Raw genomic sequence first — 27,316 nt, 5'->3', positions numbered from 1 at the left:
ACACATTATATTCGATCCTGTCTCTAGTGTCTTCATCAATATACCCGCAATATTATATGGTGGCAGCGGTAGTGAATCTTGAGCATTGAAAGAAACCAGACGGATTAGAAGTCAAAGAAGATAATTTCACACAGTGAGTAAATCAGCAAAAAAATTGAAGCGCAAAAAGAAAAAAATAATCATGACTTCTGCTAACATACCACTAACATACCACTACCTGTTCTGGGCTGGTCTAACGAAAACAAACACAGTGAATGAGTCAAATTTATGCGTTCGTATTTCATCATCAACAAAGTTGAAGAAAAACTGAAATATAACTACATTCTGCTTAGCACCGGATCAAAGCATTGCAAACTCTTGAAAATTGCTCAACTCACAAGTGAGCAAAAAGAAGTTTCTAAAAATATATTCACAGTATTCGAAACGCACATGATCCAAAAACCCAACAAATGGATCGAGCGTTTGGAATTTTCATCAATTTGCCAGAATGAAGACACAGTGGAAGACTACCTAGTCAGACTAAAGACGACAGATGCAACTTCCGGAACAATAAGGACGAGTGCATTTTGGAACAAATTATAAAAGGGCTTAGGAGCACTGACAAAAAAAGAAATTTGATAGCCAAACTGGACCTAACCCTCAAATCAGCCCTAGAAAGAGATAAGTACAAAAGATAATTCTCGGAACAAGGATTTCAACGAAGAAATGGAGTATACTACAAAGTTTCTATAAAAAAAACCTGAACAACATGTGGAAAGATACACAGATAAAAGAAGACTGCTATGCCTTCAACAAAACATGGCGAAGATGCATGCTTGAGGAATACTGCTTAACAAGGCCGGAGAAACCCGAAAGATACTTTCGACAAACAAAATGAGACAGGATAAGAGCTCATATAGAATTCATATAGAAGCAAACTCCTCAAAACGGATATAAAAAGCAAAGCTTTTGAATAAACACAACATCATCAAGAAGACAATGAATCAGATCAAGATGACAACATATCTATAAGCAATAAATGCAGAGAACAGCAAACGTGAGAAAATTTTTGCCAACATAAACTGTGAGGACACAGAAAATAAAAAACACAAAATAAGGATCAAGGTTGACACAGGAGCTAACGGAAATATTTTACCAGTCAGAATATACAAAAAAAAAATGTATTCACATAATGACGACGGAAAAATAAATAAACCAAAAAATGGACAAAGGGAGCTAACCCCTGGATATAAAAAATAAGAGTTAACTATGGGCTGCAAACAGTACAAAGATAAATGAGTATGAGTCTATCATTTTAAATATAAAACATAAAGACTCAGAGCAAAGTTTTTTTTATATGCGATAGCGGCACCACAATACTGGGTCTAAGACCATGCATCTGACTTGGCTTAGTAACCGTCAGCTACAGCATAACCAAAATGTCCACACTGAAACAAGTGCAAAATATAGAGGACCTCACAAAAGAATACTCTTATAGATTTCAAGGTATAGCAAAATTCCCAGTTTTTCAGTTGGCAAGAAAATTTCCAATGTACCTTAGAGAAGAATTAAAAAAAGAACTAAATAAAATGAGAACACACGAGTGGGTCATGCTATTGCATGTAGCAGAAAGAAAAATGGAGATTTACGAATTTGTCTGGACCCCAGACCACTAAATAAATGCATCAAAGGGATGCATCAGAAAACTTCAATATTGGAAGAAATCTCACACAGATTAACAGGTGCAAAATACTTTTCGAAGCTAGATGCAAAACTGGGCAATACAACTTGATGATGAATCAAGCCTGCTCACGTGTTTCAACACTCCATTTGGGAAATACAGATATTTGAGATGTCCTTTCGGCTTAAAGGTGTCACAAGACAGTTTCCAACAGAAAATAGACTGAATATTGGAAACATGTGAGGGAACCATCGGTAGATCTATATCTGCATATATGGCAGAACAATACAGGAGCATGACCAAAACCTGATTAAGGACGCAACCCCAAAACATGGCCTAGTCTTTAATAAAGGAAAATGCACCGTTAGATAAAAACAGATAAATTTTATGGTCTCATATGAGATGAGAATAGCTCTCACCTAGACCCTGACAAATATGATAAAATAAAGTCAAAGCCAGCATCAACCAACAGATAAGAACTCCAACAACTCTTAGGTATGATCCAATACCAAAGTCCCTTCATACCAGATCTCAGCACCCAATCAATCCCACTGAGGTTACTACTCAAAAAAGGATATGGAGTTTCAGTGGAATGAAACACACGGTAAGACTTTTCAAATATTAAAAAAAACACATTCACAAAAAACGTTGTTTAGCATACTTCAATCTCAACTCAGAGACAGTTATCCAAGTCGATTCAAGCATGATAGGACTAGGTGCAACACTCATCAACAATAACAGAGTGGTCGCCTTTGCAAGCAAAAGACTAACCGTTATGGAATCACGTTATGCAAACATAAAAAGAGAGCTACTATCAGTAATATTCTCATCCTTGGCCTTTTGGCCAAGAAATTTGTTTTGTCTTTTGGAGATTTTACTTTTTTAAATGTTTTAATTTTATATTGGAATTTTTTTAATTGTAATTTTTTCTTTAAATGAAATAAATATAAAGATCAAAGTGTAGTATCTGTTCTTCAGATGCTGCACTTCCATTTCTTGTTCTCTTTTGGTGGAAGAGAAATCCTTCACAACGGAGACAATTTTTATTTTTGTACCTCTTCTCCACGTTAAAAAACGACCCTGGTGTCTAACTCTGTCATGTGGGGAGGCATTGTAAATAGGTGTAAATAGGTACTATCAGTAATATTTGGATGTGAGAAATTTCACACATATTTTATGGGAAAAAATACGAGTTGAAATAGATCATGAACCTCTAGACAATATCCAGAACAAGGATATATTGCAAGCATCCCCACGGCTACAAAGAATGTTATTAAGGTTGCAGCCATATGACGCCGAAATTATATATAAACCTGGAAAAGAAATGTGCACCCGGACAAGAATCCAACCAACTTCAGGCAAAGAAATCGAACTCGACCTAAGATATAACAGCTCAGAAACAAATAGAACTGCAAAATGAAACCGAAGAAGATGAAGAGCTGAGCATACAGGTGATGGCCAGATGATATAAAAAATACACCCAAAATAATTAGAAGCTACTGGTCGCTAAAAGATTGCCTACACAAAGGAACAGTCTATAGTCATACCCAAAAGTATGCAACACACAGTCCTATGAAGAACCAACGATGCACACCAAAGTATCAAGAAATGTAAACTGAAGGCAAAAAAAACAGTGTGTTCTGGAGAGGAATACACAAGGATATAGAAACATTAGTAAGGACGTGAGATCTACAGAGAGCATCAGAAGAAAAACTCTAAAGAACAAGGAACATGCAACGCAATCGTTTCAGAACGTTGCAGCATTTTTGAATTTAATGGTCAACATTTCCTACTGATTACTGATCAGCATAGCAAAATGCCATTTGGAACATTTTTGTCAGATTATCAAGTCAGTTTGAGTCGTTATGTTACTCCAGATTGTCAGATGCTAACTAGAAAACTAGATCCAAGTAAATATTGGTCAGAGTTAACTAGGGTCAATATTTAAAATTACCTATCTTTATTTTATTTTAATACCAAATGTCTAGTTTTCTTTGAGGGTGCTTGCAATTGATTCTTTTTATAAAATTCCTTTCGACCGGATTTGGATCCCAGGAAATATTGACCAGAGCTAACTAATTTTAAAATATATATTTTGCATGCTAAACCAGACTCAAACACGTAACATATATTATGGGGGCGTAATTTGATTCTGTCCTCATAAGAATTTGGACGTCTAGGCACATTTTAAAAAAATTCATCTTACCGTGTATAAATAAATAAATAACAAAAAATACATATATGTTCATAAAAGATATATCCTTTAAAAGTAAATTATAGATATAATAGGTAATCGTTCAAACAAAAAACAAAAAGAAAACAAAAATAAAGATGTAACAATCTTTGGGAAAATAATAAAAAACTTTCCTTTTAATTAAAAGAATTATTTTTAAAAGTAACGAAGTTTATAGATCCCTACTAAACTAATTCAAAATAATCCCTACTAATTCATAACCACGGCTTTTGAAGTCAATATGTGTTTCCTGCTTGAGTTAAATTTGAGTACATGAATATTACGGTAATTGGGAACTCGGAATCGAAGCTAGGAATAGTTTAGACAGTCATAAAGTAGAATGACAACGTTTTATTTTTTTTTATTTTTAGTTGCAGTTATTTTCAAAATATTTTATTAAAAACTCATACAAACCAAACAAGTTTCAATGACATTTCATTATCATAATGTTGTAATGCCTCCCTCAAGGAGGTGGTTAGGACTCTTATTTTTCTGGATTCTAGGCACATGTCATCTATACTCCTCGGAGGCTGTTACATAAATCTGGTATGCTGAAAGCGAATATCGAAGCGGCAGGCAGGAAGAAAGACAAACAATTGCAGTCTAGCTACAGAAGCTTAATTTTTACAAAATTATGTACAAAATGTTTTTACAATTCTCATTCAGATTTTGTAAGTTCTTTTCAAAGTCTCAACTCTCTTCACAGACAGCGACAGACGGATGGATGAGGTGGGGAGGGGTCACGTCTCTTCTCGGACTCAACAAGCAGTCTGCTTTGAAACTCTCCACTCACTCTGATCTGAAACTCTACCTCTGGCTAATTTTCGTACGACAGTCATATATATATAGTAAGGTATGTAGATGGGGGTGGAAATTCTCCCCAGCCAATAAGATTTCGCCACAAAATCTCCACAAAATCGTAAGCCCCAGGTCCCTGGGTGGGCACCATTCCCACACCTGAAATCCTCTCATGATTTTCAAGGACAGATGTCAATTCTGACATCCGACCCTGGGTTTATTTAAGGCCAGACAAAGTTCTAATTGAAATTTCCTGTTGTCAACTTTTAGCCATAAAAATATATTTCTCTGTTTTCAAACAATATCTATTTTGACATGAAATAAAATATGTATATTTATCTTCTCTATCTTAAATCCTTGGGTTATCTGGCGTCACCTGGGAATACAAAGCTACTTAAGCGTAGTTCTAATGCTCCTCAATGGGGGATTACGTTACAATGTCATTAAAATGACAAATCTTTCTCGGCTGCTGGGCATAGAAGTTGATTGAACATAAAAACGTACAGAAGAAAAAAAAATTAAACGACTTAGTCAAGTTTCTTAAACTTCAAAGCGGAATCTCGTGACAAGAAAAAAATGCATAAAGATTAAACTAAGTGAAAGTTGAATGGACCGACAGTTGCAAGTGTCACCAACCAAGAAATTAGGGGGAAAAAGGATAGGTATGCAGTTTTGTTACCACGATTCGTGGGAAAGGGTCTGGATATGCTGAACCATGTAGAATATTTAATTGTTTCTTCAATATTCTTATTCAATAAATTTTTTAAGCAATTAACCGAAAATACTCCAATTTGTGGAGTCTAATTTGCCCAATTGGCACAATACAAGCATTTTTATTATCTAATAAAAAATAAGGAAATGCTGTAATCCGAAATGCAGAATGCGAACTGCATTGTGGCTTCCCCACGTTTTTCAATTGCACAATTCACAAAATTCATGGCGTACGGCCATTTAACAACATTAGCCAGCAAAATGACTTCTGAGTATTTTCGGTGGAACCCTCAAGAAATCGGAGATCTAGAGACAGTCGAGGTTGATAACTTTCACTTCAACAGAAGAATATACAGTGTATCACAAAAGTGAGTACATCCCTCACATTTCTTCAAATATTTAAGTATATCTCTTCATGGGACAACACTGAAAAATTGATTTTTTGACACAATGTCCGCAGCATATATAACAGAGTTAAAATTAACTCTGTTATATATGCTGCGGACATTGTGACATTTTCCCTTCAAAATCACTAAAAATATAGCCATTGAAAGCAACATTCCTGGTAATAAAAGTGAGTACACCTTTTACGAAAAGTTGTCAATATTAACATACAACATGTCAATTCCCAATATTTTGTGTGGCTATCATACCAAATAGGAATACCGAAAACCCTAATAATCCATGATGCAGATAAGTTTCGATCTCACAACACCCCCTCTCTCCAAGAGTTTTCTGAAAGAAAAAAGAAAAAAATAAAACTGTTAATACTTCTTCTTAGAATTTATGTTGAGTGGTTGTGTAATGTTTTTTCTTCTAGGGTGTCGCACTTCCAGAGAGACTTGGACTGTGTTGAGATCAAAGTGACAAATATTATGTCAATCGGCTCTTTGCAGGTAATTTTGTAGGGATTCCTTTGTTTCATTGAAATGGCATTTCTTTGAGCTGATTCATATGGCATTTATGTTTTTTTAGTCCAATTAGACCAATTCACCGATTCTTTGTTTGCTAGAGCCTACTTTCTAGAATGTGATGTTTTTGTAGGCCTTAAAAAGAACTTAATTTCCAGAATAGAAGACGGTTTTCTTGAACTTCACTTGCCATGGAATGAGTTTATCGAAGACAGGCTTGACTTTTTTTGCAAACATTGTTTCTGCACGCGAGCATCCCATAGGCATGTTCACATTAGGGGTTATCCTTTAAACTTGCAGAACTGTTGCAATGCTCTTTCCGTTGGTGTTCGTAATGACTTTTTAAAGCTCTCTTTAAAGTGTGCACAAACCTCTTAGTCTGACAAGGGTTGATACTGAAGGGTTGTAATGTGATTCGCTTGATGTGACTTGCAAAAATCTCTGAAACCACTTGATGTGAATTGAGTGTCATTATCTGTCATCACACAATCTACCATGCCAAAATGCATGAATAGCTTGTGTAAAAATCCGATCGTACACTCGGTGATGGTCTTTTACATTGTAGGACCTGAGGCATGGGTGGTCTGTATTTGGCCATAGTTTGCATATCATACTTGTATATTTTGCTGCAAGCATGCATCCTTTGCAATATTCTATCATTTCTGCTATGTCTTGTTCATGTTTGGTCAATATACATAGCAGCACCTAAGGCTTTTTGTATGGTTCTTCTCCAGGCTGTTTGGAAGCATTATATGGTACAGTAGGACATCATTACAGGAGAAAGCTTAAGGCATATTTGGGTCTTTACTGTGAGTTTTGTTTTGGATGGATTGTGTGAATTTATTTTCTCAAGACTCCCTTTTAATATTAGCTAAAGTCACTGGGAGTTCTTTGACTGTATTCGCAATTATGTTTTTGCTTTTGTTATTTGTCCTTAATAAATGAGTCTTCAAAAACTTCCGTATTTTGGGGAATGAGTCTCATGGTAAATATTTGTAGATGTTAGGAACTCGATCTTGAAGTTGTAGTTTTGCGAACCATCTTGGATTTAATTAAATAATATAGACCATTTGATACAGACCCAACAATCAAATATAAAAACGTGGATTTAAAAGACTAAAAATTCCAACCTTGATCACCCTTCGCGGCCCGTGGCACAGTGGATAGAGATGTTGGATCTCTACAGTTCCAGGTTAGTATTGTCTGAAGATAGTGGTTTCAACCCTACTCAAAGCCGGCCAGAGGTTTAGTTGGCCAAAACATAGTGAAATGAAGAACAACTATGGAAGCTAGTAATTGCAGAGTTCTTATCCTGTCACAGTTACCACCTGACAAAGGCCAGAGGAATAGTTGGCCGAAACGTCATGAAACAATAACTAAACAGATGAGGATAATAGTCCGCAATAAATAAAATGAATATATAATACTCATCTCAATAAACATTCCAATTAATTAAACAAGTCCCACTTTGTCTCCTTAATCTTAAACCTATATTCTTGTAAAATACATTTATTATATAGTTCCAGTGCTTTGCCGTAGTTTTACCGTAGTATATCATCCAAATATGCTGTTGCATAGTCACCAAGCATGGTATCCTTGACCGGCTGGAAATTGGAGGCACAACCTTGACTCCAAAAGCCAGTCTGTTGTATTTATACAAGCCTCTGTGTGTGTTTATGCAGAGCAATTTTGAACGTTTTTCATTCATCTCTGAAACTATGTGTCAATTTTGGAGAAGATTTTTCCACCATTTAATTTGCTGAAAATTTCTTCAGGGCTTGGGAGAGGATAATGGTGATCCTGCAAGGTATCGTTTCATCCTGTTGGAAACTCTCTGTATATTCATATTTGGTTGGACTTCTTTTTTACTTGAATCATTCGCTAAATTTTGACAAAATACCTGTTTGTTCAAGTCTATCCAATTCTTTGTTGATATGCTCTAGAACAATGTAAGGGATATTCCGTTTCTTCTTAAATACAGGTTGTGCACCATCCTTTACCTTGAGCTTAGCTTTTAATTTCGTTCATTTTCCAAGGCCACCAGAAAAAAACCCTGGGAAAATCGTTGTTTAAGTTCTTTTTTAAGGTTTACTGAATTGGATACTATAAACTTCCTATTTTATGACAAAAGATACTCACTGGGCAATCTTCTTATCCAATCTGTTCCATACAGATTATGCAAAGATTTTAGTACATAGGCTTTCAGCTTTTTGGTTATTTCATTTATTGTTACTGTAATAACTCACCTAATATTTTCACCAGTTATAGATTTTGCTGTCTTTAAAAGAGTTGCTTGTTTAATTGTCACCAATTGATTGAAAGATCAGAACCCGAGTCAAGTTGGAATTTTATGGAGTTATTGAAAATATCAACATTCACATATTTTCTTAAATTCCTAACGACTATGTTGGCCTAATTTTACTTTTGGGTTTTCTCATTTTCGTTTGTTGGCATACCATATGATTTTTATGTCAATTTTTGCAATATGTTTTCTTCTTGACTGGACAGAATTTCATTCAATGTCATTTACCACATGGTCCTGGTGGTTTCTTTAATCTATTCCTGTTTTTTTTTTATTGCAGGATTTAGAACCTAAAATTTCTCTTTTGAAAAGTTGCACCGCAAGGTGTTGAGTGCCCTTATCAAGGAATATTCTGGATTATTTTCTGATGTACCCCAAAAAACAGAATCGACAGAACATGATCTGGGGAGACTGACAAAGCAATAACATATCAAGCTGAAGATCATCAGAAAGGATATCTAATACAAGATGAAACATGGAATCATCAAGCCAAACAAGAATGCTTGGGCATGTTCATGTGTTCTAGTGGATAAAATGGATGGGTCGGCCAGGTTCTGCACTAATTATCATAAAGTAAATGCCTTGACAGTGGCACATACCTATCCAATGCCAAGAATGGAGAATTGTATCGACTGGATAGGGAAGGCCAGCTTTATCACAAAATGTGACTTGTTGAAAGGATGCTGGTCAGTGCTTTTAATGGAGAGAAGGAAGAGAATATCAGCATTCATGGCCCCAAATGAGATATACCAGTATAAGGTCATACCTTTTGGGATGTGTAACTCCCAGGCAAACTTTAATGCAACTAATGAACAACTGCTTGGCAGGGTTATGCAGAGTGGAATTTTTGTGTGGACGATATTATCATATATGTAGAAGGATCACCTTTAGACCCAAAGTTAGAGAGTTAGAGAGGCTGGATGCAGCAAGCTAAAGTATTAATCTGGCAAAAAGCGAATTTAGTACTGCTGAAGTATGATACTTGGGGCACATTGTTGGATATGGGCGAGTAAACCCGAATGAATCCAAAGTGAAGGACATTTTAGAATATCCAGAACTGAAAAATGTGAGGAGTTTTCAAAGATTCCTAGAAATCGTCGGATAATATCATAATATCGTAAATTCTGCAGAAACATTTTGGGAGTGATTGCACTCTTCACCGATCTGCTTAAGAACACAAGGTTCTTCCGGATGTAGGAGTGTCAACAAGCAAATGCTGAGCTGTGAGCCAATCTTGAAAGCACCAGTTTTTGAGAAGCCATTCTGTTTGAATACGGGCGCCTGTGAGGATGAAATCGGAGCAGTATTGTTGCAGCAAGATGACGAGGATAATTGAATAATTAGTATCTCTAGGAAGCTGAATAAACACCATCAAAGGTACTCGACCATTGAGAATAAGCATTGGCCTTACTACTGAGTGTGCAGCATTTTGATGTATACATAACTGCATCACAGGTGCCAACAAACGTGTATGTTAATCACAACCTGTTGGGATTTTTGGATTTTTGGATTGAATGCGAAATAAGAATTGGAGACTGCAAAATTGGAGGAGTATAATCTGAACATTACATTATGCCAGGGGTCGAGACAACCAAATTGCAGACGCACTATTAGATGTTTAACCGGTTGCATAAGACCTGTAAAGAAAAGATGGGTAACAACACACAAGTAAATTTTGTAGACTCCCTGTTATTTTCTTTCTTTGAAAGGGGAAAGTGTCACAGACACATACGTGCTGTGCAAAAACAAAGAGGATTGGAGAGGAAGACCAACTGCCATAACAGTTAGCAGGTCATGTAGCAAAGACACGCTGAAATAAGATTGTCCATATGTGAACTTGAAAAGGAAACAACAGATTTCAAGCACTTCTTGATTTGAATTTGGTGTCAACAAAACAACTGTGTTGCTCACCAAAACAAGGCACTGGTCAAACGGCATGGCAAGCCACATATGAAATTATTGAAGAAGTCTGCTTCCTTGACTGAGTGGTACAAAGCCATCAGTTGGGAGTAATGGAAACACTTCTTGAATTGAATTCAACTGTGTTGTTAGCCAAAAGAAGTTGCCAGTCGAATAGCGTGGCAGAAACCCCATAATGGCCGTGTAAGGAATTATTGAAAAAGTCAACTTCCTTAATTAGATGGCACAAAGACATCAGATGGGAGCACTAATATCAGTAAAGGAGGAGAAAACAAAAATATGAGGCAATATCTATCATCCGAGGAGGTTTATGAGACTGGATTTGTTGCACCCGAAAATAAACGACTTGCTCCCCACTATGTTGGACTTTTAGCATATTTTGCATGACATCAGCTGTCGGATAAACTGCTTGGAAAAACTCAGGATTCTGTGAACTGTTTGCATATGTAAAGCTGGCTTATCAATGGATTACTCAATTTTATATTTCTTGCTACCTCCATTCCAAAAGAAATGAAAATGATCTAAGGAAACTCATGTGTTTGATGCCCGTTAATTGAATTTAAATGACTTTGCCGCTAATAATGCCATATCTTTTATTCCCCTCCTTCATGTAAAGTGTTTTCTATTAAATTATCAGGAACTATTCAACTGTTCAGCCAGCAGAGCTTTCTGGTGTTTCAAGTCCCGACTGGTGTTTTGATGAACATTCAGCCAGCAAAACTTTCTTGTGTTCCAAACACAGATTGGTCTGCCGAAGAACATTCAGCTAAAAGGGCTCTCTTGTGTTTTAAGCCCACGTTGGGCTTTCTGATAATAAGGACTCTTTGCTGATACGTGTTTTTTTTTTTATTTCTTTTGGTCAGCTACATATTTTTATTACAGCATTGTTCAGTTGATAATTGTTCAATTGATAATTGTTCAATTGATAATTGCTCAGTTGATAATTGTTCAATTTATAATTGTTCAGTTGATAATTGTTCAGTTGATAATTGTTCAGTTGATAATTGTTCAATTGATAAGTATTCAGTTGATAATTGCTCAGTTGATTATTGTTCTACAGAAAAATAAAAAAGTGTCTTGATAAATGAACAGCGGTCATTCCAATCACTAGACGATTTACAACAAACATATATGTATAAATATCAAACACACTATCTCTCAGTCTATCTATCGAGATATTCAAAAATCTCTTAGTTGAATTACAGGCTGGTGCTCCTATAGAAGTGTTTGCCCTGTCTCTAGATATCTCACTAAGGCTCTCCTAAAGCGAACCACAATGATACAGAATATACTTCATCTTAATACCACCAGTATATAACATGTATATAATTTGGTACCGTGACCATTTTTTATTCTGCAAAAATAAAATAAAAAAAGAGAAACCACAAACATGAACAATACCACGAAAACACAACGAAAAAAGGGTCCTTTTAAAAAAAAAAAATTATTATTACCACGAACAGATTATTGAAAAAAAAAAAACTCTCAAAATCAAGACTGTCAAATAAAAAAAGGGGGGGGGGGGACAATGAACAGTTGTGAGGTATATACATGGATCACATGTTAGTGGCTGCCAGGTTCCATGTAAGTGAAACGACGAAATTTTCACCCTATTATTTACTCTACAATAGAGATGTTGTTCTGCCGTTGGACAATATTCTAAGACCCCGTAGAGTATACTATGGTGATGAAAATCATGAAATCGCTCTACAGAGAATGCATCGAACCTTCACTTTAGTAAGGAGTAATGTAAAGAATGCTAGAAAAAAAATGATAGATAGATCTAAGAAGAAAACAAGTGCAGTCGAATTTAAGGTTGGTGATTTGGTGAATTATAAAAACCACCAAAAGCGAGGAAAACTAGACGTATGGTGGAAACCGTACTACGTAGTGATAGAAAAGACTGGGCCAGTTTCATATAGAATTAAGGATCAATTAACGGGCTCTGTAATGAAGGCAGAACATCTCAGGGCTACGTCTATCGAGGAGTGGGAGATTCCCACTACAGAGAGGCCGTTAAGAAAAGCTGCATTGTCTGTTCCAATCTACTGACTCAGACAGCGAATCAGCCATAGACGAAGCTGATTATGCAATGTAGAAGAGTCGTCAACAACAAGAGGGGTCGGATGAGGAATCTGACGTACCGTTGATGGAAAGAAAAATCATGACACAGAGCATGACGGCGGGACGTGAAACCAATATAGACGAAATCAGCTGTCCGTATACGTCGTATGCAGTGCACGAGAGTAGAAATAGGGACCAACCTCTCGTAAATAGAGTTAGTACGAGGTTTGGTAGCGGGGAGGAAGAACAGGAAAGAGGGAATTGTTTAGGATTAGTTAGAAAAATATTAATTTATCAAATTAAGTAAACTGTGAACACTGTCCTATTCAATAAAAGGAAAAATAAAAGATCCCTTATCCCCATGGTTCAAGCAACTGACGTCTTAGGAAAAGATAGAGCTGCTTCTCATTTCAAAAAAGTAATTGGAATGTAAAGTAAAAAATTAAGTAACTTGAGCAGAAGACATAGTCTATCGGATGTCGGCTGCCTCAACGTCAATTTTTAAAATTGGGGTGAAAATATCACCCATCTTATTTGAAATGAAACATTGAGAGAGACCCCGAGAAAAAGAAATGAAAAAATGTGTGTGTGTGTGTGTGTGTGTGTGTGTGTGTGTGTGTGTGTGTGTGATAATGGATTCGTGTTAATTATGTCCACGAAAAAAAAAATAAAAATAAATAAGTAAAATGCATTAACGGAAGTTGACAAGAAAAAAAAAGTTAAAATGATTTATTGTGGAACAGAAAAAGACGGCATTGAAAAAAGAACAATAATAATAAATAAATTTGAAAAAAAAAAGAGAAATATGCATGAAATCTAGAATTAAAAAAAAAATTGTTATATGTATATATAAAAAAAATTTTTGGTGGCAGGGGAAGAGTGTTATGATGAAGCAAGGTGCAAACCAACTCAAAATCCGGGCCAACGAAATAGAACCCGGGAATTGGATGACCTGGTCCTATGACGCAAGTCGTTTTATGGGTCAGGCCGTTGTATGGAGCAAGGTTCAAATGAATCCTGGCCAACAAAAATGAAACCTGGGAATGCAATGACCTAGAGATGACGTAATTCGGTCGCAGGTAAGACCAAAAGCAAACGCTGGGCTGGTCAAAATATGGGTCAATGACGTCAATTGGTTTATGGGTTACCAGGTCGAAAGTCCATAAAAGTGAGATGGTAAACAAAAACAAGGAGAGATGGAGAAAAAGACAGACGACATGGAACTGCCGGTCACGTTAGCAACCCACACCTCTCCCACCACCACCTCCACATGGTGTATATATGAATGTTTACAAAAGAAACAAAGTCTGTTTTATAGCAAAGTGTCTCGTTATTAATTGATAAATGAAATCAGCTGTCATTTCAATCACTAGATGATTTACAACAAACATATATGTATAAATGTCAAACACACTATCTTTCAGTCTATCTATCGAGCTATTCAAAAATCTTAGTTGAATTACAGGCTGGTGCTCCTATAGAAGTGTGTACCCTGTCTCTATCTCACTAAGGCTCTCCTAAAACGAACAACAACAATACAGAATATACGTCATCTTAATACCACCAGTATATAACAATGGAACAGAATGAAAGAGAAAGAAAGGAAAAACTAACATGGCGAGACTGTTTTATGGTGAATAATCATGTGACTCTGAATGTTTATGCAAATGTGACTGGTCTATAAAAGCGAGCATGAGGCAAGTTGAGAGAAGGCGTGTTACTAATGCTGTTGTGTGAAAGTCAACTGGAAAGATTTGTTTAGAAGTCAGAAGTTTTGACAACAGTGTCGAATTTAACCGAGAAATTGGCGATTTGAAGTGCAAATTAAATAACACTTGAGTTATTTAATTATAAGCTATTTCGGCCCTTGATAAGCAGTGACTCAAAAACAGAAAAAGAAAAATATGTACAGTTTCGACTTTTGCCCAAGTTTGATGGATTTACCACTGGACCGTCTGTCGTCAAATGGGTTAAGAAGGCTGAGAAAATCTGTAAACTGTGCAAAATTAAAGAACACGCCACAGTCATTCCATTGAGATTAACCGGAGGGGCCTATGCAGTCTACCAGCAACTTGGGGATGAACCAGACTAGGGTGAAATTAAGCAGAGCCTGTATACAGCGTTTGGTACAGATCCGTTTTTTGCTTGGCAACAGTTCACGAGCCGGCAACTTCACCCTAAGGAAATAGTTGACATGTACCTAGCCGACTTTCAAAAGTTATCTGTACCATTTAATGGGGTCAACGACAAGCTGTGCCTTTTTAGTAGGCTTACCTGAGGAGATCAGTAAACTGTTGCGGGTATCGTCATGAATTGATGAATTAACAACAGATGAGTAATTGGCCCAAGCTTGAAACATCTGTAAGGAAAAGGAACCAATTGCAGCAGTATTCAACATGCAGCATTTAAATCGCATGGAGGCAATGTGGATTCTCTCCCAGGTAGCAATAAGCGTACAAGCCCGGTGTGCTATAAATGTGGGGAGGCCAATCATTTTGCCAGAGTCGAAGTGAGTGATATGATATGAGGGGTGTGTATCCACGAGCATAGAGAACAGTACAATGCTATCACTGCAATAAGTTTGGGCACATATTTTGCAACTGTTTGGGAAACGAAGTTGGCGGCAAGGTACTATCGCCACCCTTGCCCCCTGCCAACCAATAAATAGAGGATTGTCTGTTATTGGCATTAAAATTGACAATGTGCAGTGTTCAGCACTCATAGACACAGGGTGTTCCCAAACTATAGTTAGTGCACATTGCTATCAGATGTGGCAGAAGCAACCAGTTGGCGTTATGACCATCAATGGCTTATCCGGAGCATGTTGTGGTATAGGGACAGTCACGATCTGTACTGAGAAGGATGACACAGCCGAAGTTGACATTCTGGTGATGCAAGAAAAACCCCTTGGCTCTGACATGTTGATTGGAATTGATGCAATACAAACACTAAGAGGCGTTATAATCACAGCAGCTGGAGATGTAATGCTTGGTGCAGGGGAAGAAGTCTGTGTAGCTATGTCTCTTGAAGAAAAGGACTTTTATGCTACGTTTGATGACAACAAAAGGGCATGGACTGTGAATAACAGGAGTATTAAAAAGACAAGTAACTGCAGTAACCAAAGTATGGGACGACATGGTGGATGAGGATTCTCTCCAGCAAATGATGGCTGAAACGTTAACTAGAGTATATAGGAACGACCCTGCCCAGGGTGAGTGGCAAGTATCTGGAAACGAACTGAATGCTTGGGTTGACGCAAGTTCACTGACTACAGGTGTCATTTTGGAAGATTTAGGTGCTGTTGTAGAAGATGCGTGCTGGCTTCATCCGAAAAATGATGCCCAGCATATAAATTTGGCAGAACTTAATGCCACGCTTAATCTTGCATTGCAATGGCAGGCCAAGGTTGTGCATCTCCACACTGACTCATTGTGTGTTTACCACTGGTTGACCGACACCTTAACTGGAAAGGCTCGAGTTAAAACTAAAGCTGCATGTGAGATGTTAGTATGAAGGAGACTGGCTATAATCAAGCGTCTAGTTGACAAATAAATCTTGCAGGTTGACATTACCTTAGTTTTATCAATGCACAATTTGACAGATAGATTGACTCGAGTACCAAAGAGGTGGATTGATGTCATGAGGCAGGGATCTGATCCTCCACAACTGACATGCGCGATTATAACAGATCAATTAACACCTGATCAGATGTGTACATCCCGGAATTTGGAGGACTACATATTTTGTCTAAAGAGTGTGTCCTGTAACTACAAGGGCATCAATCAAGGCAGCCATACGCTCGTACGAAGAGTGTCAGCAAATTGATCCCGCACCATCCCAATGGCAAAAACAGAAGCTGAGGTGGAGGACAACTGATGTCGGGTAGGGATGGATATAATGCATTATAATGGCAAGCATTTTTTGCTTTTAACAGATTGTGGCTCGACACGTTTCACGATATGGCACCTGTTGACATGACGGGATGCATCTAGCATTATACGACAGTTGGGAGCCTAATTTCTTGAACGTGGTGCCTCACTTGAAATCCTGACTGATAATGCCATTACATTTTGATGTCAAGAATTTCAGAAATTCACACACAAAAGAGGGATTAGAACACGTTACTGATGTGCATATTTTCCTAAAGGTAATGGTATAGCGGAGTGATGCCATCGCACCGTCAAAAGAATAGTGGCCAGGACACAGTGTTAGATTCCAGAAGCAGTGTACTTGTATAATGTGACATCCAAGGACGATGCAACACCAACAACTGCACCAGCCAATGCTTTACAATGAACAGCATATAAAAGGAATAATAATGTCACATCAACAGTGGTTAGCGTTGTCAATACACCATATCAAATGGGAGACCGTGTTTGGGTAAAACTCCCGAATGCTGGGTGCGCTGCAAAATTTTGCAGAGGAAAAATAGATAAAATCATGAGTCCTCAGACTATGTTTATTGATGGTCTACCACATCATGTAAAAGATATCCACCCCTGTCATGCCTCTTCTGATTCTTAGGATGATGAGGAGGATCACATAAAGTTCAGAGATGATCCTGATCGCCTGCTTCCCCTTCAGGTTAGTATAGAAACATTACCTACAGAACTAGGGAATGATGGAACATACTGGTGGCAATAGTGATGAGAAAGATGGACATGAGGAAGTGATGCCTCTAATTCCTCTTTGAAGTACCCAAGAAAGACGAATACTGCCCACCCCTTATTGTGAAACACCGTCTATAGTACCACAAAAGGGGATGATGGAACATACTGAGGAAGATGAAAATGAGGAAGTGATGCCTCCGATTCTTCAAAGAAGTACCCAACAAAGAGGATACGGCCCCTCCTGCCCTGATTGTGAAACACCGCCTATGGAACCACTAGAGGGGATAATGGAACATACTGGTGGCAATAACGGTAGTAATGAGGAAAAAGTACCTGAAAAGGATGACTGCTCTACTGCTCTGTTTGTGATCATGAGATCAGTGGAGAGTGTGACTTACTTGACTAGCACGTGTGCATGATTCAAACAGTCGGCCGTGGAAGGAAATTGTAGCAGAAGTAGCAATAACTAAAATGAGGGGAAAAAGAGCTTGCCTCGGGTACGTCTGTTGTGTCACCGGTTGGGGGGAAAAGAGAATTCCAAGATGGCGTCCGGGGGTTTTTATTAGCGTTTACCCCATGCAACTCTCGGAAAATCATGTTTCTTTCTCATGTGATTATGCAAATGGATAATTCCCGGCCACTATAAAAGCAGGAGGCTAGAGACGAGTCGGCAGTGTCCTGCAAATTGTGTGTGTGGGTGTTTCTGGCGATTGGAGTGTGTCTCGGTTATCACGGACAGGAATTCCCTCTCTTCTGGAGGTGGGCGATATTGACTATTTTGAAGTTGTACTGTTGCTGACAGAACATTTATTTTTTTTGCCTACTACATTTTTGTTTCAGAAATGAAAGAAAAAGAAAGGAAAAACTAACATGGCGAGACAGGTTGTTTTATGGTGAATAATCACATGACTGTGAATGATAATGCAAATGAGACTGGTCTATAAAAGCGGACGTGAAGCAAGTTGAGAGAAGGCGTGTTACTTATACAGCTGGAAAGTTGCGTTTGAAAGTCAAAAGCTTGGACAACAGTGTCGAATTTAACCGAGAAATTGGTGATTTGAAGTGCAGAATAAATAACACTTGAGTTATTTAATTATACTTTCTTTTTCCTAGACCCAGCTCAATATTAAATGGAAGCTTTCGTCTCCGAAGCAGAGAAAACTAACTGCAAGTCTGAATGCTTAGACTGAAGTTCAACCCAAAACACACAGAACCAGATCGAATAAACATTTGTTGCTGCTTTTCTTTTTCTGTTGCTGATCAGTTAGCATTTAAACGATTATTTTTTTAAATCTTCCATATTTAGAAAAAATATTATTTTTTAAAATCTTCCATATTTAGGAAAAAATATTATTTTTTAAAATCTTCCATATTTAGGAAAAAATATTATTTTTTAATATCTTCCATATTTAGGAAAAAATATTATTTTTTAATATCTTCCATATTTAGGAAAAAATATTATTTTTAAAATCTTCCATATTTAGAAAAAATATTATTTTTTAAAATCTTCCATATTTAGGAAAAAATATTATTTTTTAATATCTTCCATATTTAGGAAAAAATATTATTTTTTAAAATCTTCCATATTTAGGAAAAAATATTATTTTTTAATATCTTCCATATTTAGGAAAAAATATTATTTTTTAATATCTTCCATATTTAGGAAAAAATATTATTTTTAAAATCTTCCATATTTAGAAAAAATATTATTTTTTAAAATCTTCCATATTTAGAAAAAATATTATTTTTTAAAATCTTCCATATTTAGGAAAAAATATTATTTTTTTAATCTTCCATATTTAGAAAAAATATTATTTTTTAATATCTTCCATATTTAGAAAAAATATTATTTTTTAAAATCTTCCATATTGAGAAAAAAAATTATTTTTTTAATCTTCCATATTTAGAACAAATATTATTTTTTTAAATCTTCCATATTTAGAAAAAAAATTTTTTTAAATCTTCCATATTTAGAAAAAAAAATGACAACGGTGTAGAATAAAAGGATGAACAACGAAAAAATGACAGCAATTATTGTTGCTTTGAATTACTGTTTCTTTGAAGACCTGTATGTGACCCAACCAGCCATGGTAAGAAGTGATTACCACAGCGGAAGGGTTACAGAGAACTCAATTAGAGTTATGGTTGAAAATTGCCCAAAAAAGGGGCCAGCGAAAGAGGAATTAGAGCCATTTTTATTTTAATGGCAAGCTCAGAAAAAACTGATCACCTTGCCAGAGGAGATGGCGTGGGTTGCTGATGTAAAATACACTTCCTTTGTAAAAAGGAAAAACAAAGTCGAAAATATGAAACAATATTTCTATTAAACATGATTATTTGGAAATATTAGCAGATGTTTGGGTCTCAAGCTGACCCGGGAGTCAAAGATATGTACCTGGATACATGAGTGGATTATCGTCATCATTGGTGGAAAATTACTTGATCTGGATGTTGGGGAGAGGTAGCTCATTATACAATCAAGACAGATCTACAGCAGATGTGCTTGCAGTTATATCTCATAGGATTAGTGAATCTCTAGACACAGGTTTCTTCTCTAGGGAAATTGCTCTTGACACATCAACGGCCTTTGATAAGGTACTTCACAAGATCTCCAGCTATGGTATAGCTGGAAATTTCTTATCAATTATTAAATCATTTCTCTCTGATAGACCGCACTCCATCGCAGTTGTTACGTCACATGTGCACCTTTGGGAGATAACAAGATGTCGGAGAACATCCTAAGGAGCTTGTGGCTGGATAAACTACCAGCATCAACAGTGCAAATCCTCACATTAATGGCAGAAGGAACAGAGCCTGACAAACTGGTGGAAATAGTGGACCGGATTCACAAGAACCTTTGGACACACTGAGTAGACTTGCTACAGCAACAGCCTACACAACGAAGAAATGAAGAGCTAGCCGAGCTAAAATCCATGGTCGAGCAACTGTCCAAACAATTACAGGATTTACTGAAGGCAGATTGGCAGCGCTCACATCACAACAGGTTGCCCTATAGACGAAGGAATACCAACTGAAGTTGAAACGTGGAACGCAACAGAGCGAGTGGACACTGTTTCTACCACAGAAAATTTGGCACTAACGCGTGATGCTGTACCCACCTGTGTTCTTTCAGTAACAGAACGAAACAGGGAAACGAGGATGCTAGCCAGTAAAGACGACTGTCGCTGGACCCTCTGTAAAAGATCATCTATTCTATATCTGTGACAGCACTCATGGATATAATTTTCTAATAGACACTGGCGCAGAAATAAGCATAATCCCACCGCTGACCAGTCAGAAAATTACGGCCAAGTCATATCACTTGCAAGCAGCCAATGGTACCAAGATATCCACATTCAGGGATAAATCACTAACTATCAACATCGGCTTGAGGCGAACTTTCACGTGGATTTTTACCATAGCCGACATAACGACACCCATCATAGGAGCTGATTTCCTGGTGAAATTCAACTTCTCTGTGGACATGACCAACCATACATTAACAGACAACCAAATGAAATTGGTGGTCAGAGGAGTCTCCACTCAATATGAGTCAACAAGTATCAGCTCAGCCCTACCTGAGGACCCATTTATCCGTCGATTACTCCAAAAATATCTGCAGCCATCTCAGCCATTCAGGGACACGGACATGGTCAAGCATAGTGCTAAACACTACATTAAAATGACCGAACAACCAGTCGACGCCACCCCCAGATGTATAAAACTGAATAAATACTGAATAGCGAAGGAAGAATTTCAGCACATGCTACAACAGGGAATTATCCGACTCACAAAAAGCGCATGGTCTTCTCCTTTACATATGGTGCAAAAATCGGGCAGTACATCCTGGCACCCAGCGGCAGTTTCAGAAGACTAAATGCACAAACTGCACCAGACAGATACCCTATTCCTCAAATACATGATTTTTCGATCGGATTACAGAGCGCGACAACGTTTTCGAAGTTGGATCAAGTGAAGGCATATTACCAAGTTCCCGTAGCAGAGGAGGATATCCACAAAACAGTCTTGACCACACCATTTGGACTTTATGAATTCACTCGCATGTCCTTCAGACTTCAAAACGCTAGCCAAACTTTCCAACATTTAATAGACAAGTTTTTCAGAGGATTGCCATTCATGTTTGCATACATGGATGATGTTCTGATTGCTAATAAAAACCTTGATGAACATAAACAGCACCTGAATCAAGTTTTCCAGAGATTATCTCACTACGGCCTAAAAATAAATGTTGAAAAATGCATCTTCAGCCAATCAAAAGTCAACTTCCTCGGATACACGATTGACAATGGCGGAATATCACCACTACCTGAAAAAGTGAGCACCATCGCTAATTTTCCACAGCCCACATCTGTTCGACAAGTCTGTCGATTTATAGGGATAATCAACTACTACAGGCGATTCTTACCCAACTGCTCTGAAATTCTTGCGCCACTAACATCGCTGTTGCAGAATAAGACCAACAGTTAACATTAGATGGATCGGCCTTAGCAGCTTTTACTCAAACAAAGTTTCACAAAACTGATTTACATAAATGACAAGAAAGATACCAGACTCACACTCACAATGGACACGTCAGAAGTAGCTGTAGAGGCAGTCATACACCAGCTGACCGATGATAGGATGACCCCATATCATTTTTTCGGCTAAGCTAAACAAAATGCAAAGAAAATACAGCACATTTTCGAGGGAATTATTGGCAATTTACCTGGCGATTAAACATTTCAAACACATCTTGGAAGGTAGAAATTTTACGATCTATACAGATCACAAACCATTAACATATGCGCTACACACACATGTGGACAAATATGGCCCACGAGAGATCAGACATCTTGATTACATTGCACAGTACTCCACGGATATAAGATACATGAAGGGCTAGGAGAACATTGTACTGGACACCTTATCCAGAGCCATGATCACTTCTCTAAATTCCAACTCGCTAAGCATGGAATTGATAGCACGAGAACAGGAATCAGACACGTTTAAAGATGTTCAGGAAAACACATCCTTACAACTCGAAAAAATGGCCGTACCCTTCAGTACAGCGATTGTTTATTGCAACACGGCAAAGAAACAACCACAACCGTACATACCACCTAGCCTCAGACGATAAGTTTTCCAACATCTTCACAATTTATCTCATCCAGGAAAAAGAGCTACTCTAAAGCTAATTACGCAACATTTCGTGTGGCCAAATATGAACACATATTCAAAATTGGACTAAGACGTGCATACTTTGTCAAAAGTACAAAATTCACAGACACACGAAATCACCACTGGGTTCTTTTAGCAACACCCGATGCTAGATTCACCAACATCCACATCGATTTGGTAGGACCGTTAGCCACTTCAAAGGGACACGCCCACATCCTGACTATCATCGATAGATTCAGCAGTTGGTCTACCGCCATAGCCGTTAAGGATACTTTAGCTTCAACAATAGCCGGAGCCATACTTCAGGACTGGATAGCCACTTTAGAAGTACCCACAGTCATTACAACAGACAGAGGTTCGCAGTTCGAATCAGAACTCTGCGGAATTCAATCAATTACTGGGAACAAACCACATCAAGACTATGGCATATCATCCATCCTCGAATGGCTTGGTTGAACGCTTTCACAGGCAGTTAAAACCCTCCCTGGCAATGAGTCTGAACAGCACAGACTGGGCAGACGATATACCTTTGATACTATTAATGATACGGAACTCTGTAAAAGAAGACTTGCAAAGCACACCGGTGGAGGTAGTTTTTGGTTCCACTTTGACTCTATCGGGTCAATATTTTTATCAACACACAGAGATCTCACCTACAACCACATTCGTAACAGAGTTGAAAGACAAACTGTCTTGTCTAAATTTCATACTGATCAGAAGGATAGATAGACAGACAATCCTATATCCCAAAAGATCTTCACACCACCAAACACATATTTGTCAGGAACGACTCAGTGAAAAAGCTATTTTGTCCAAATTATTCGGGTCCATACCCAGTTCTGGACATGCAGGATAAATATTTCACTGTTTCAAAAACCAGGAAACAAGACACTATCGCATTGGACCGACCCCACTGAGGCAACCTCTTACAGAACCTACTGTTGTACAGAACGCCGACGTGAATACCAAAACGAAAACCGGCAGGAAAGTACACTGGCCGAAACGTTTTAAGGAATACGTTAGATATTGAAAAAAATAGAGAAAAACATTTTTATATTTTTTTTCAATCTGGAGGGAGTATTTGTGCAGTCACTCATACACACACACACACACGCTCGCATGCAAATAAATGAACATTTCTTCATTTCAATTTCCCCACGTATTTTACACAAAAATATGTTCTTCCAACAATGGCACAATTTCAAATATGCCCACACAGTTTTCTCACAGCAACAAAAGTAAAATGAACATATTTCTGGCGGACGTAGTTGGCTACAGTATCATGTGACACAAGCAGTGAATGAGAAAATTCAAAAGATTCTCTTTTTAACGCTTTTCCAAAAACCAAAATATCAGCAGTTTTGAAGCCGGCTAAAAATGAATAAAAACGCATCAGTTTTCTAGGATTAATTCAGTTCATTCATTCTATTAGTCTTCTTCCTTTCTCCTCGTTTCGGCGACACACAAGAACATGCCTCTCGTCTTCATAACATCGTCGCTGCCGAAGCCGTCAACACCATGATTACACACACCATGTGGACACTAAAAAGTCACTTATGCACACATGCATCTATTCCGCACATTTTCTAATTAATAACAACGAATAACTTTCCTTATGGGACTTTTAAGTAAGGCGAACTTTACCAGATAAAACACAAACTTTAAAATAATCTCATTATTTTCACATAGGATTTTAACCTCCTTAATTCCATGAAGGACTTTCATCTAACATTTTAATCATAATGACTTTGAAGGAACTTTCACCGATCGGACCTTTGTTTATTCACCTTGTTGTTTTTGTTAAAAAAATAAATGCGGTGCATTTAAATCAGAAGGAGGTGTCGTTTTGTTTCATTCTTTTTTTATTATTTTGTTTGGGGCAACGAGATTTAATTTTACTTAAACTTCTGCACCCCTACAAAGTACATAGAATATAAAATATAAATATCGATAAATTCTTATAAATGAAGAACGGAAGCACCCATTGATTAGTATTTTTTATAGGTAAGTGATTTTTTAGAATTTATATATATTTGTTATATTTGCAGTATGTTAAAATTCGTTGAATTTCTTGAAATCTTTTTTTTTTTTTAAAGAAAACCGATTTTAAAAAAAAATTGCATGTTTTTCTATTAAACCTTTTATTATTTTCAAATTTGGTCTTTCCTCCTTTTATTGAAAAAAAATTAGGGTTTAAATTACATTTTTCAAGTAGTTATAAGCTCCGAAAAATAGTGAGTCTAATTATTCAAATTTTTATCACTCATTTTTAATGGCGACATCTGACACTGCTAATGGTCCATTGGTCCACTACAATTTCTGACATTACTTGGCAGTTTAGAGGCCTCAAAATACAAACTTTTGCAACCAAACCAAAACTAAAAGTTTTATTTGTGGTGGAAAAGGGGATCTTGCGAGACCTGAGTACTACAGTACTTACTACACGTTTCATTTCATTTTCGAGTTTCCGGTCTGGTCTTTAACTTTGCTGTACGCGGATGATTTTTAGCAGTGCCTAAACAGGCAGGGTATTTCGGTCATCACATTTATAACCCCCCACCCCCACCCGTTTTTTTATTTACTAGTTGTCCTACTCGATGAATTTTCGTAAGTTTTTGATATATTACTATTTTCGACATGACAATTAAATACGTCATATTGTTTTTGTATAAAACGACATATTTAAGAAATCGATTTGTTTACTATAACTTAATAAGCAACAAAAAAAAGCAAACAAAATCATGCGTCTTTTTCTTTTCTTTTTGTATTTTAGCTAAGGTGTTTTTTGTTTACAAATAAATAACACATTTTTCGGCAAGACTGGAGTTTAGGTGGAAAAATAATCTCGAACCCTTTATCACATAAAAGGAACTAATTTCCCTAATCACCGGTAGGTTACTATGTCAATAATATGGTATTTCAGAAGTTGTTTTTGAAAACAACTTGAAGAAGCCCAACTTTTTACTTATTTATTTTAAAACGTTTCACGATCTTTTTTTCACGATATCTTTCTTCTCTCATTTTTTATTTCTTTATTTTAAACAACATTTTTTAATTTTAAACAGAACGTTCCACGATATCTTAAGCACCCTTTTTTTTTTTAGCACGGTAACAAAAATACATAAGTACCGAAGGTTTTATAATTAATAAATTTAAATTTGAAATAGAGAAATAATAAATTGCAAGAGATTACGCGTGTTTAATATTAATTTGTATCGTTTATAACTACTCACGTAATTTAATAATAATCACGCGATTCAATTTTTAATTAAAAAAATATTGTTTAAACTTAAACTTTAAAAAGTCTGATAATTTATTATTTCTATTTATGTATTGTTTATCATTAAGGTACTAGTGCATAGAGCGCGGACGTAAATAATAACGTTATATTTAAAAAGCCATTCTGGTACTCCTGCAGTATTTTACCCACCGATTTCACGATCTTAACCGAGCGTTGACGAACGCTTTCGGCGTTAACGCCGACGAAAGCCGAGAATTCGGAGCTACGGTGCAAGAACGCTAAAAGTATGTGAATAGCAACAACATTACAAGGAAAAGATATTATACACACACACACACACACACACACACACACACACACACAACAAAATGGATAAAATTAATACAAAAAATTTGGATAAAATAAATCACAAACACTTACCGTAAGTTTTTTTAAAGTAAAATAAATTTATTTTGTTGAATATATTTTTTTTTTTGGTTCATTTTGTTTTCCGATAGCTTTTTTTTGGGGGGGGGGGGTAAGCAACAGTAATAAACACTTCAATGTTTTTTTTTTGTTTGTTTTTAACAAAACGTTATTAAACAGTAACAACAATGTTTTTTTTTTTTCAGTAATGTTTGTAGGGGGGGGGACAACAATTACTGTTTATCTTTAGTTCCGACTGGAAGATTTTCTACTGACTGTAGAGAGGAAAAGTAGGGAGCAAAGGGTTTTCAGAGGATGTGGAAAGAAGCTCCTTCCCAAACCGGGTAGCCTTCCGCGATTTGATTTATTATGGAGAAAGGGTTGTGTCCAAATTTTTGTCTCCACATAAATTCGCATAAATATGTTTCCAACAGCTCCCGGTTTTTTTTTTTTTTTTATCGCTAAATTAAATAGCTGAAATGAAAGGCTGTGTATTTTTACTTTGAACAATAAAATAACTGAAATGAAACGCTATGTGTGTAATTTCAATGAAAATTATTCGTCTGCTGCGCGTTCGTTTGAAGCGCCCTGATTGGCTGATAGAGTATCGTACCGCTCGCCATGTTCCGGCGTTTTCCGACGGATGTCGATCAACGCTCGGCTAAGATCGTGAAATCGGTGGGTAAAATACTGCAGGAGGAGTACCGCCATTCTTAATATGGGGAGGGGAGAGTGTTTTGTACATATTCTATACTTCAACCTTACAATTGAATAAAAAACGGTACTCCTGCAGTATTTTACCCACCGATTTCACGATCTTAGCCGAGCGTTGACGAACGCTTTCGGCGTTAACGCCGACGAAAGCCGAGAATTCGGAGCTACGGTGCAAGAACGCTAAAAGTATGTGAATAGCAACAACATTACAAGGAAAAGATATTACACACACACACAACAAAATGGATAAAATTAATACAGAAAAATTTGGATAAAATAAATCACAAACACTTACCGTAAGTTTTTTTAAAGTAAAATAAATTTATTTTGTTGAATATTTTTTTTTTTTTTTTTGGTTCATTTTGTTTTCCGATAGTTTTTTTTTTTGGGGGGGGGGTAAGCAACAGTAATAAACACTTCAATGCTTTTTTTTTTTTTTGTTTTTAACAAAACGTTATTAAACAGTAACAATTTTTTTTTTTTTTTCAGTAATGTTTGTAGGGGGCGGGGGGACACAACAATTACTGTTTATCTTTAGTTCCAACTGGAAGATTTTCTACTGACTGTAG

The 27,316-nt window shown here is 36.8% G+C and overlaps 1 protein-coding gene across 3 annotated transcripts in view; it reads left to right on the top strand.

Annotated features, from left to right (window-relative positions):
- The window catches only part of LOC145279885 (ketohexokinase-like), a 376,201-nt gene that overhangs the window by 56,661 nt on the left and 292,224 nt on the right, over positions 1-27,316 (top strand). Inside the window, exon 1 of one of the 3 annotated variants that reach the window (XM_080131355.1) lies at positions 26,767-27,043. The exons of 1 other annotated variant lie outside the window; for it this stretch is intronic. The gene's annotated coding sequence lies outside the window, so the exon portion shown is untranslated. Of the gene's footprint in view, positions 1-26,766; positions 27,044-27,316 lie in introns of those variants that run through there. One more of the 3 variants, XM_080131351.1, reaches the window with a different exon arrangement.

This window comes from Euprymna scolopes, chromosome 7 (assembly GCF_053919585.1).
Source record: "Euprymna scolopes isolate OS-2025 chromosome 7, ASM5391958v1, whole genome shotgun sequence".
Classification (NCBI taxonomy): Eukaryota; Metazoa; Mollusca; class Cephalopoda; order Sepiida; family Sepiolidae; genus Euprymna; species Euprymna scolopes.
This window is presented reverse-complemented; position numbering and strand designations above follow the sequence as displayed.